This window comes from Atractosteus spatula, chromosome 5 (assembly GCF_055471065.1).
Source record: "Atractosteus spatula isolate fAtrSpa1 chromosome 5, fAtrSpa1.hap1, whole genome shotgun sequence".
Lineage (NCBI taxonomy): Eukaryota > Metazoa > Chordata > Actinopteri > Semionotiformes > Lepisosteidae > Atractosteus > Atractosteus spatula.
Genome location: NC_142710.1, coordinates 30315662 through 30329651, shown reverse-complemented (window position 1 = coordinate 30329651; position 13990 = coordinate 30315662).

Genomic DNA, 13990 nt, shown 5'->3' with positions numbered 1-13990 from the left:
GGATATTTCACTGCTGCTCCAGATTGCATGACCTGTGCTTTTGATCTGCTTTCTTCAGATCATGTGGTAAATGTTCTACTGCCAATGTTACGGCCCATAAAGAACACGGTTGTTTACTCTCTCTTGCCCTTTTGGCCATTGTATGTGATGTATACTGGACATATTTATTATCATTAAAAGTCCATTGGCAACCAAGCATGACAAAAGCACCATTTGCACCAGTTTTTTAATTAAATATCCCAAGAAACCTTGTAATCCAAATGTTCCTCAATTCTAACCAGGACATCAGGTTCAGGGTATGCAAGCCAGCCCTAAAGCAGAAATGATCCACTATTCTTCACAGAAGGAATCTTTATCAAAATCTTTCTTCATGAATCATACTCCTGATCAGGCTGTCAAAAAAAACCATATTGTGCTTAATTTAACCATATCATGATGTCCCAATTGGTTTGAAAGTCAAGTTAGTTGCTGTTTGGCAAATTTAAATGTTTTGTTTTTTTGTTGCCATGGAAATCCAGAACAAACCCCCAAAGCCAAGGCATTAACTTCAAATAGCAGTTTTAAAGGCATTGTGTCCTGATGATGCTTTTTTTTTTGTGGAAATGCCTAATTGTTTCTCTTGGACGTAAACTGTATTCCCAAACCATTTATCTGACCCTCCATTTGTGTAAAGGCCTCTTACATCCTCTTCCTGGTGGAGTAGCAATTATCACACCAGCCTTGAACATTTTAAGGATGGGCCCACTGGGATGCTATTTGGATTTTGTTACACATCACTAGGGTTTATGAGGGTTATAATCATTTAACTTAGATCTTATGATAATTATATCACTTTTACTGTGCTGTGATATTGAATGTTATTCTCTTTTTAGTCCCCTTTAATTCCCATGGGAAATGTAGCTAGTTTCTAGAAGCTTTTACAAACTTTTTGTGGCTTTCCAAAATACTAGCTGATTAAAATCATAAAAGAATTACATTTACAGCACTTATTTCCAACAATTATAGAGCGTGAATAAATTTAAACTTTGTTTATGTAGAAATATTTTTACAGCTATGGAATTGATAATAATACTTAATACTTCTTTTCATCTATTTTAATATTCCTTTTATTCAAGTATGTTGAATACATACTTACACCTGCATCTTTCGCTGAATTCATTTTGATTTACAATTCATTAGCAGTATGAATAGATGTGGAGGCTACTGTAAATGTCCTAGTGTATTGCTGGGTTTAAATATACATTAATCAATGCTCTTAAGAGTTGCCATAGCAATTTTAATATGACACACCGCTCTCCTGTAGATCATGCAGTAAAAGCCACTTTCCAGAAGGGAAGAATTAACTATTCATGGGACTGCAGATGGTCACATTACACACAATCAGAGGTCAATATTTCTTAAGTGGTGAAACTAAGTTAACCCAAAGATTGCAAGAGGTCCTGTAGCTGTCTTGGCAACTCAAACGAAACTGCCACATCACTGCCCGATCCTTACTGTTGGCATTTATTTACACAAAGTGTTGTGGGTGTCTGGAATTAATTACCAAAGCGCGTTCCTTAAACAGGCCTCCTGTGATCCTTCAAGAAAAGGCTCAATAAGATCCTCAGACCAATAAGCTTCTAGCAGTTAAACATGCAAGATGTATTAAATTTGAGTCAGTAGCTACAGGTATGTCAGCATGCATAGGCTATAAAGGAACAAAGAAAGGTTTATTCCATGCTGAAAGGAAAAGAGACACAATGCTACAGCTGTAAAGCCTTCTCCAGGTGTGGCACATGATGAAGGCTTCACAGCCTAAATGTTGTGTCTCTTTTCTTTTCCTTTCAGCACGGAATAAAACTTTACCTGCTCCTTTTCAGCTGTTTTAAATGTTGTGTCTTAGAAATAAGTCCTGCTGTTCCTACCTTTTAGTGTTCCTACCTTTAGGATTGATCTGGTAAGCTCATGACATGGAGGCCATGTCACTATATTTACTCAATGTCCATTCAGGTGAACGCCTGCCGGTGAGTACAAATTGTGTAGATATAAGCTGAAGAAAAAGTGCCTGTTTCAGCTTAGCAATAATGATAATAATTACTTACGCTTATATAGCGTTTTCCTGGACACTCCACTCAAAGCGCTTTACAGGTAATGGAGACTCCCCTCCACCACCACCAATGTGCAGAATCCACCTGGATGATACGACAGCAGCCATAGTGCGCCAGAACGCTCACCACACATCAGCTATTAGTGGGGAGGAGAGCAGAGTAATAAAGCCAATTTATAGATGGGGATTATTAGGAGCCCATGATTGGTAAGGGCCAATGGGAAATTTGGCCAGGACGCCGGGGTTACACCACTACTCTTCTCGAGAAACGCCCTGGGATTTTTAATGACCACAGAGAGTCGGGACCTCGGTTTTACATCTCATCCAAAGGACGGCTCCTGTTTACAGTATAGTGTCCCTGTTATTATACTGGGACAATAGGACTCACATGGACCACAGGGTGAGCGCCCCCTGCTGGCCCCACTAACACCTCTTCCAGCAGCAACCTTAGTTTTTCCCAGGAGGTCTCCCATCCAGGTACTGACCAGGCTCACACCTGCTTAGCTTCAGTGGGTTGCCTGTTGTGAGTTGCAGGGTGATATGGCTGCTGGGGATATAATGATAAATGATCCACCAGCTTTGCTATTCTGAATAATATTTAATCGTTTTTTCAGCATTGCTTCTGATTGAGTGAGATATCTTTAGATCCAAAAGTAACCATAGATCTATGTATTGTCAGGTGGCGAACATGAAAGGACAACAGTACATATAGAAATTCAGTATTTGCACTAGACAGTGATGAAAAGTGTAAGCCAACTGCAGGGGAGCATTGATCTGTTTCTAAAAAATTGATCTTGTTTTCTACTCATTTAATAGCAGCCTCATCTTTCTAAACAAAAGCACACTTGGCTAATATTGAATTGCGCTTTTTCTTTGAGCACTAGCAGGGAGTTACAGTATGAAACAAATTGACCCAAGTATAAACTGCTGCACTAGCCTCAGGGTGGTAATAATCAGGAGAACGAACCTATCTGCATTAAGAAAGTATTTAACATTCAAAATGAGTCACTGTGACATGAAATCCATTTGAAATACTCAATATGTAAACAATCTACCAGAGAATCAGAGTGTGGCCCCCAGTCAGTGTCTTTCAAAGCACAGAAGAGGAGGCTCTTACAAAATACAGCAGAGTGCAACATCCAAGATAAAGTGGCCACTTACATACTGTACATTATGTTGGCATGTTCAATTGAACACATTAGATGTATACATTACATAAACAGGTTCAGCTCCTGGTGTTGTGAAATGGTGAGAACTCTTATATAGTAAATACTACATATTATTTCACTTCCAAGACCATTGTACAGTACATGAATACTAGAGAGATACCAACCAGATTTGCAACCTTACATTCAAAGATGTTTTGACAAAGATGAGTTTAACGTTTTGGCATTTGTGGCCTCAGCTTATTTAACATTGATGTTATTTAATAACCAGTAGAACTGATTAAGATTAAGATTTTGGGATACTAAAGAAAGATTGTCATTTTAATCCATGAAGGGGATTAGCTATGTGAAGATCAATTTAGACAATCCGTGGTTGGCATGATAGCAGACTTAGTAGTTCATGGTGCTTAATGTGTGAATACAAATAAGGCACCAATAAAAAAAACTGGAATCTTTCCAGTTCAAGTGCAGTGTCACACATACTATTCTACGACTTAGTGTGTGCATTAACAAATAGTGTTGCAGACGGATCCAGAGAAGATCATTCATCTATGATATCACAGTGGTACTGTAAAACTGTACCACTGTACCCTCTCATTTATGTGATGACTTTCTGCCAGCCTTTACAAAAGCTACAGTATGCAGTCGACTGGAACACAATAAAGAACGGTATCATACTGTGCAGTACCACCTTCTTTGGCTGCATTTACAAGGACAGCCACTACAAGGACAGCCACTATAAGTTCAAAGGCAGAAAGCTGTTTTCTCTGAACAAGCACATGTCTGTATAGACAGGGTCAGTGTTTGTGAATATGGAGACAGACAAAGCACAATAGGACAATGGCTCTCAGATCTGCTCCTAATGGTCTGTTGTGATATCTGTTGACTAATGTGCTAATTAGTGCCTGCTTGACTGTTCAGACTTCTGCTTTCAAGCCTTAATTTTAAAAATACCCTATCTTAAAGGTATAGGTGGGACAGCTATATGAATGAAGCTGAAGAGGTCTGAAAATCCCTATTTACTACTGGGTTATTACTGGTGAATACTGTTAATCTATTTAAGAACTGAAAGAAAATATAAAAATAGGTCTCAAATATAAAATATCAATCAGTTAGCTTATGATTAAGAGCTCAGCTGTAATAAATCCCAGATGACATAGTAGTTTGACAGGACCAGGTTTGAGAACCACTGCAGTAGGACATGCTAAATGTTGTAGAAAGTCATTGTTTTGGGGGACCTTCCATTATATTGTGGGTGCTTTCCATCTGGGATCCAAAGTGCAATCAATTGTTTTTGAAAACTCTGGGCAGCCAATAACTATATCCAAAATTGTCAAGAAGCATTGAATAGCATCGCTATTATTAATCCTTTCTTTCATCTTCGGCACACATGCTACAATAATTACAACAAAGCATGTACTGTACCATAAAAGCACTAGTGAATCATTTACATGAGAACTTGGCAAAAGACTTTGAGTTTTAAATCAGAAATTAAGATCTTTTATTCACTTTCAAATGAGCTGTGTGTTAGATTTGGAACTGGCTTTATATTAAATGATTAAATTACCAACCAAAAGATAATTAGATTAGCAAAACTGAAGATTTAAAAGAACAGACTATAAGTAGGCAGGGGTACTTCAGGTAAAATAGATTTTACCAACTGTCTTGGGATCTGGACATTATGGAATGAAATAGTTTTACAACTGTCTATAGACTAATAAGTACCTTTACTTGTCAGGGTCCCAAAATGAAGTGATTTGAATACATAATTTAATATGATTTGATTGTTTTCTAAATATTGTTACATCTCTGGATGGAATTATAAACAATTTATCAGTGAAAACATTTATTTGCCATTTTAATTTGGAAACACACTATTCTTCTAAAAGACCAAAACATCTTTTGACCTTGACACAAATGTAAATTCAGTGATCAAATAAAAACTCAAGATACAAAGCAATAATCTCTTTATTTTTTAAACTCCTCATAACTACATTCCATGTGTACAGATCAAAATTCCAGTTTTGCTGGTTGTTTTCTTTACTAGTACAGTTTGCATTTTCTAAACTACTGTATAATTGCAACACGTGTGTTCCATCTGTACTACTGGTCAAAAGGTCACTTCATATTATTTGTTTTGGTCCTTTGAGGAAGAACAAGTGTGTTTTGAAATGGCAGTTACTGTACATATTTACATTTCAAAATCATTTTAAACTGCCTTCAGTAATGCAAAATATTGGAAAAATATCAAATCATATTAAATCATTTAGGATTCCTCACAAGTAAGCAAATTAATATTATATTGATAGGTGCATATGAAACTTTTTAATTCTGTTATTGGAGAAAACTTAATTAACATTTTAAATGTCCACAATGGAGAAACAATTTCAGATTAATATGTCATCTGAAATATACCACTTTCCAAAGTACTGTGCTAATTTAGATCAAAGCAGAGCAGTAAGTCAGAAAACATTAAACTTGCCATTTCACCTACTCTTCCACTAACACCAGATCCAGACGTGCCACACATCCAGGCACACTTACACTCAGGCTCAGTTTTGCTTAACTTCTCTTTCCCAGTGAAACCCAGGTTTAGCATGCTGTACACGCTGGAACTGCAATGATTGTACAGTAAAGGGAAATAAAATAATCAGTCAGATTTATGTGTTGCAGTTAAAGGAGCTGGCTAATTCAGATCTTGAGTTCTCCTTCCAGCCTGCTAAAGTAGTGTTGACTATAAATAAAGACGAAAAAACTAAAAAATTGATTGTCAGCAGTCTCTAACCAGTTGGTTATAAAAAGGGAAAGAATAATCAGTGTTTCTATTTTTTTTAAAGACACTGAAATTAAAAATGTCAATAGGCAATATGCATGCTGATTCTATCTCCCAGTCTGAAGTAAGACTACTGCTATCCATTCCTTGATTGTAGAAATGGGATAAGTAGCAAGTCTGCTGACCTTGCTTTGTAAAGAGGGGATTTTAACACTCATTGGAATTAATCTGGCAGTGTGAGGCATAAGACAGAGTGTGGATCCCATGTGATACAATTGAGGTTGTCATAAGGACTAGAACCCTCAGGCCAAATTGTGTTACACAAACCAACAGCTTGACATACACACACACTTATTCTCACACACAGAAAAAACACAAACTCAGAACCACACCGTTAAAATGTTTCTTGTGATTTTTTATTGATTTTTTTAATATGAACCTGTGAACTTAATACATGCATGAATCCATAGTAAAAAAGCATATTATTGTTCAAGGATCAGTAATGCCAAATGATAATATTTCTTCTGTCAAATCTGTTCAACTCTAAAACAAAGTTTCTTTTTATTCATTTTTATTAGTGTTGAAATGATACCAGGTTTTCCATTCAAGAACACAATTCAAAATAAAAATGTGACGTGTTCTGGGCATTGTGAAACCCAGTCAAGCCAATTTATTTTTGAAGTGAACTGAAACAGGATCTTAAGTAATGGACATTTTAATTTGATTTGTTAAAGTGTGAATATGTTCATGCAGAAAAATGTAGTTAATTAAAATTTTTAGGCCATAAGACAATTGATCAAAGGATTTAATACAGCCACTTCCTGAAAGAAGCTAGAGTAATAGCTTGAACAACATGGCTGAGTAACATGTTCCATATTTCTACCAAAATTTCCACGAAGAAGTGCCTCCTATTCGTGGTTTTAAATACACGTCCACATAGTTTCCACCTGTGTCCTCTGGTTCACGTTTCACTGGGTTGATTTTGTCAATGGCTTTGAAGATTTAGAATAATTGGATCAAGTCCTCCACATGTAGTCTTCTTTGTTCAAGACTTAAAAAGGTTCATTTCTTTAAAGTTGTCAGTGTAGGGTATCCCGTTATATTTAGTCTATCTTTGTAACCATTTAATCTATAAACACTATTTGACGTATTTGTATGGATGCTTATTTAAAGATGCTGTTCTGAAGGCTTTATAAGTAATATGCAATAACATAAATAATCAAATTAAATTATTAGTCTTTAAGTAATTTATACCTCAAAAGGAGCATAAAACAATAATACTGTATAATGCACTTCAAATTTTACAGATTGAATATTAAATGTATACATTAGAGTTCCAAGGCTGATTAATGTAACAGTATTAATACATTTAGAATAATGAATAATGAAAGTACTAATCACGTAATTAACAAGTGGAGCAAAGTGAACGGTGTTGTCACACATACAAAAATTAGCACAATTTACAGTACTTAAACTTGTGCAAAACATCCTGCAGAGAAAAGAAGAATGGGAGGAATCAGGTCTATGACTTTCACAGACACAAACATAAAGGTTAGTGTAAAATTTGGAGATAATGCTACATATTGCACTTGTATATATAGTGTTCTTATAGTTTTCCTTAACTGCTTGCATTCATATACAGTACATGACTTTAAAGTTACCCATTGGATTGGAAGAAATAAATCTGTTTGCAATGGTTGTCAACCCTAAAGAAAGATGAAAAGACCTCTGTGGCACATTCAATAGGCCAGATTGCTGCATTACTTACTACCCTGTGGACTTCAAGCAGTTAAGATCCAGCTGCATTCTGCATCCAAGACTTCAGCAGTAACAATGTACACACCTATGGAAAGACAGACGCTTATTAAAGCTCTGAAACCATTTGATCGCTATTGTTTCCCCATTCACCAGCTTAGTATGCTGAACCATCTTTTTTATTTTTAAGGTAAATATCTTTAAAGCTATAGTACTTTTAATGGAAAGGAATTAGAATTCATGGAGACAATATAATTTACATCACCTCCTTATTTAGTTTCTAATTTCTTCTGTTTTCGAGATTTAGCTGGGAGTCTTCTGGCTATTTTTGATTTTGCTGTGTTTCAAATTTCTGGGGTGCAAATCTGCCTTCTAGGGGAGAGGACCTTCTACAAACTTATTATTTGATTCCTTCCATCCATCCATCCACTTTCTAACCACTTTATCCAGTACACAGTCGCAGGGGAGCTGGAACCTATCCTGGCAAACAGTGGACGCAAGGCAGGATACGTCCTGGATGGGACGCCAGTCATCACAGTATTGTTCACTTAGCTGAGCCAATTTGAATTTTAATGGGATAAAAAACAAATACTATAAACGCTAAATGGGAATCACTGAGATATTGGAGGCTATTTATGTTAACACGCCATTTAAACCTTCTAGACAATGTAGGGAAACAAAAGGGCAAAGTGCATTTAAAACTGAGAACAAAGGGTTGTGGGAGAATGTTGTTGATGTTGTTGATGGCTTCTTTCAAGAAATGGCTGGATGAGACCCTTGGATCAGTTAACTGTGAACTACCAAAAGGGCTAGGTGGACCAAATGACCTTTTCCTATTTGTAGACTGTCTTTATTTAGCTGTTTTATCTCATCTCAAGGTGTTAGTGATTTTAAGAGACCTATGAAACGTCCTGAACTGCTGCTCTTAAAGACCAGAGTTTTGCACAGCGGCTGTAAAGCACCACTGTAATGAAAGGAAGACCTCGGCTTCTCACAGGCAGGCAGACAGGGAGGACTGGTGCTGGGTGAAAGGCAGTATGCGGATGTACTGCAGTATTTCTCTTCCTGCTAAAAAAGAGAAAGTGTTGGTTGCAGGAACACAACCCCTCTGGCAGGCTCTCAGTGGACTTCTGCAGTAATGGAGATTAATCTGAAAAAGTGCTGATGCCAGAGCTGATGGAGTTTACAGAACCCACAGCAAACCTACTGCAAACCACATTTTCCAGTGTGTATGTAGTGGGGGAGGGGCCATAAGAAAGCTGCTTGTCATTGTTATTGTTATGTCATTCCAAAAAGGATTACGATTAAGCTATTGCATAAACCTGCAAATTTCCTAAATAGGATTGCTGATAGAGTTTTGCTGACGTCATTCTGTCAGATTTTGAGGGAAAAAAGCAAATGTAACCCTCCCATCAATGAATTTTCATTTGTACCTCCTCTTATCAACGTAGTACATTTATGTAAAATGTTCTTATGTAACTGTTTTTTGTTACCAGGCAGATGACTCTATAGCTGGTGCAGCCATACCCAAATGCCTGCTGATGAGTCTTATTGGGGATTTCAATATACCAACTTCTGAGAACTTTAACACGATAAGCAGACTGGAAATGGTAGGATACTGTATGCTGTACACACTTCTTTAATAGCTGTGCAAGATCTGTAGTTGATCACCTTGACTTAATGATAGATCCCTTCCCGTTTCATTTTAATTCTATGTGTAACGAGAATAGTAGTCCAGAAACGTTGATACATAAAGAGATTGTGCTTCAGCAAATGCATTTTTAGAGTACAGTGATCAATCAGCTCTGGAACCACACTCGCCACTGACAGGAATATGAACAACACTGTGTTTAATATATAGGCCTATATATTATTTACTAAAACAATATAGTATGTCAATTATACAAAACATACCACATAAAAATGTAATATTATTTTAAAATCATATCCATGTACAAATTTAACTAAACACTAGTATAATAACTTTTACTGAATCTTCATAATAAAACACAGTAACTATTATAGACAAATTTTTTCACCCAAACAATACAAACTACATTTTACATAAAGAATTCAGCAATGTTGTTTTGTTAGTCTGAAACATGTCACAGTCTAGACTGATCTCTTTATAGGAAAGAGATATTACCTGCTTTTTTAAAGTACACACCTGTATTTCTAAAAGGCTCTTTTAATGTTTTGTCATTAATGTGGCCTCTTACAGTACATCTTAAAAGCTCATCTCTTTAAAGAAGACATACAATTGACAATAACGAAACGTCAACTGGAAAATGTTTTAAGTGCATTTATTTTCCCCAAAAAAGCAATTTTCTAATATTATAATGAGTTTCAAAATTCTTATTGAAATTATCACCTTTTGATATTTTAAGAATCAATTATGAAAGTTTTATCTCTTGAATTGCAGCTTGAGACACAAATTGTCATAACAGAAAATTAAAAAAAATGCATATCACTCAGTCCACCAATAAATAAAGAATACATCACACCTAATTAATACATTTATAATAGGTTAACTGTACAATCAGAAATCCCTTGAAAGTATGAGTATGGCAACTCTAACTGTTCAGAATGTGTATTACTACATATAATAATAAGTGATTTCATAGATATAGTAATGTTTGATTTCTGGATATTACAAGTAAGTTCTCTTTTACAGTTTTTTCAAGGCACAGAGGCAATTGAACTGTATCACTTTTAATTGGCTGTTTATGGTTCTTATAAATAGTTTTAACGTCCTAATATGTAGATATTTTTCCTTGCCTCTAACATATAATTAAAAGTTACGTAATACCAACACATCATAAAAACAATGCCTAGAAGAATAAATTGTGTAGAAATATTTACAGATATACTACAAAGGTTTTTTGTAATACTGTTTTTAAGGTCTTTAGTAAATACTATCCCTTACCACCATGTTATCAAGAAATGTCGTATTATTTTTATTTTTCGTTATAAATTGACTACAGCATACTGTGTAAGCAAAGAAAAAACGACGATGTGTGTGGGTAACATCTTGCTCGTGCTCATATTAGAACATCGACATTTCAGATTTTTTATGCGTAAAAATATTTTTATTTTTTATCCTTTAAATGATTTCTACACTGCATTATAGTCTTATTTAAAAAATCGAATAATTGACAGATGGATGAGTGAATGGATGAACAGTGTAAAAACTTTAGGCCAATTCTATAGATCTTTATATGATTTTGTTTTAGAAATTAGTTTCGCCTTATACACTTCACGGAAGTCTTGGAGTTTTAAAAATTAGCTACAGTACTTATGAACGTTTCCCAAAACGTGCGAGTGCATGCCTATGACTGTGTTTCTGCGTGGTCAGTGTTAAATAATTGATGTTAATCCTTCCGCGTTGTAGTGTTTATATGAAATGAAATGTGTTTTCACGTGCACCTGATTTAAAAAGATAAAAGCATTCACTGCTGGAACGTTTTTTTCTCTTTCGCAAATTTAATCCTGGGTTTGTGACCTTAATCTCCTGGGGTATACCATAAACTTTTGACCTTCTATTTTAAGCCGTGTTGAGGATAATGGAATATCCTCTCTGGCACGTAACTAGATTGCAATCCCGTGTTGATGTCACAAACACTATTACACAATCTGAAGTCAAAATGGAAGAGCTCTATTCGCGAGTGTCACCGGCTCCCGGGAATACACAATATAAAGGTTTTCGTACTTGCATTGTCAATATTATTAACGTGCACAATTGTACCGGAGCTACAATGAGCGGTCCCCTAGATCTCAATCAGAATACACTACCTAATACATAGAAAATACAGAGTTGTGTTTTGTACAGCTGTGTGCGTACGCGTAGCCTACCGACTCAGCTACTGTACCAAATAAAATGTTGCACTACGAGTTTGGAAAGCAGCCAACATTTATCCTCCCAGGGCAGGGTCGACTAGCGGGCAGAGGTGAGATTAAGCACAGGATAGCCTGTTCGCGTTTTTAGAACAAATCAAGTAAGATATTCATTGTGTTTCATCAGTAAATAACCCACCGGCATCACAAATTTCAAAAGGACTTTTGTTCTTAATATAGGTAACTGGAGGTATTTTGCGGGCATGTACAGTCGTCTTAGCTTTTTTTGAATGTGGGTTTTTCTTTCCAACTCGAAAACTGTCAATTGATCTTGGGTAATTGCTGTTGTCGGACTCATCAGGGTCTTTCGAAATAGTTTTGGAAACAGTTCATCGGGATAATCGGAAAATCAGCTAAAACATTTAAAATAAAACTATATTTACCCTACTCTTTATCACTGATGTTGTCTCCCCCTCTCAGAAACAGTCGGTCGTGCGCAAGCACATAAATAATGTATCGAGTTACGTCTTTAAATGCGGTTTAGTTATTTTTTAAATAAAGACAAACGCCCGAGTGTTTATATAAAATACTGTAATACAGAACATAAAGGATGATAATAATTGACACAACCTAAACAGAATTAATGGTTTAATATCAGTTAGCTTTTTTTTACTACTGTATATATCTAAAAGTGTTTCTATATCGATATTAACTTCCCTATAAATTCGTGGAAGATTGTAAGATTTTTTCTTTGCTATTCGTTTTAAGTGGGCTTTATTAGAGAATAAAGGTTGGCTTTATTTGTTTAGAATGGCGACTTTTGACAGTCGGATTTTAAGACAACATAAATTATACAAAGAAAAAGACATGCGACTTTGCAACCTTTATATACGGCATGTACCGCCGTAAGATTAGAATAGTAACTGAAAAAAGTTTTACTCAGCATAGCCTTCCTATCCTTTAAAACTGTGTACCCCATATCCTGTGTTTTTACAGTATACGGCTTCTGCATCTTTGGTAGGCTCTAAATCTCTTCCAGGTTTCATTCACAGGAATTTTTCATTTAAAATACAAATGTTTGTCTCATACCAGACTTAGTAAAAAAATACAGTATTAAAACTTGTTGTAAATACGTGAAATACGTTTCACCGCCTACTCCAGTTTGAAAGAAGTCACCATGAAACAAAAGTTCAAAATATGCTGTTAAAATACTGAAAAATCCGAAATAATAATAATTAATATACAGTATTGTTGTTGTTGTTGTTATTATCATTATTGTTGTTATTATTAGGGTACACCTACAGTATGTGTATTCATATCCGTGCTTACGCACGGAATACCCGTGCGTCTCATTTTTAAATTGAACAATCCCACTTCGTGTGAACGGCTCTTTATTCCAGCGATTTCATATATAGTATGTATAATGAAATAGAGATGAAGAGCTGTATTATGCTTTCTTCTGCTTTGCAGTTTTGTGATAAATATGTTCTTTAATGGAAAATACAGTGAAATATATTCACCATGAATATGTAACCTTGCAAATTCTATTTTGCTATAACAATGATCAGATAGTGCCAAGCTGTTCTTTTCTATTTTTGCCTTACATGTATTTTTTGTTTGAGCAACACTCAGAAGTACGTCTTTTTTAATACCCGCGCACTCAGATTAAAAAAACGATTACATCTTCAGTATGAATTCTAACAGAACATACATTTTCGTCAATCACTCCTTGTTATTGAAGAAAAGTTATCCATAAATGGCAGGTGCAATAAAATTGGAGAGTGTAAAAGAAATACTCAAAACTAGCACTAAATCCCCATTTTATCATACACTTTCCTTCATATGTTATTTGCTCACCAAAAACAAAGGTCCCCGAGGACCTTGATAGATAGATGATAGATAGATTTCCAATAACAAATTTGCAGAATCCAAAATTTGACATAGACCTCCACCAGAGAAATAATTTTGAAAACATCGGTTTTGGAGAAGTCTGGCAAGCACCCCTACGCATATTCTTATCTCATGAAATTACAGTGTCCATATCTCTGTTAGCATTTTATGCAGCTTCTATACAAGCACGATTTGGATGCTGCTTTTTTTACATTCTGTTAATTTCATTTGTTAAACATTCAAGCTAGTATACATAGTACTTTTCCAAATTATCTGAGTTGCAGGCTTTAGTAGCGTTTACTTATAACCCGTGTTTAAAACCATTCCTGTCCTTGAAACAGAAAAAAAAAGAGGATTTGGGTAGCTTTCACCCATGTATATTAATTCACGCGAAAACCGTTCCCCCTCCTTGTTCCCGAATTAATACCATAGTCCAAGTACAGTACTATTTGTACACAGCGCTGGATAAACAGCAACACGGGCCGC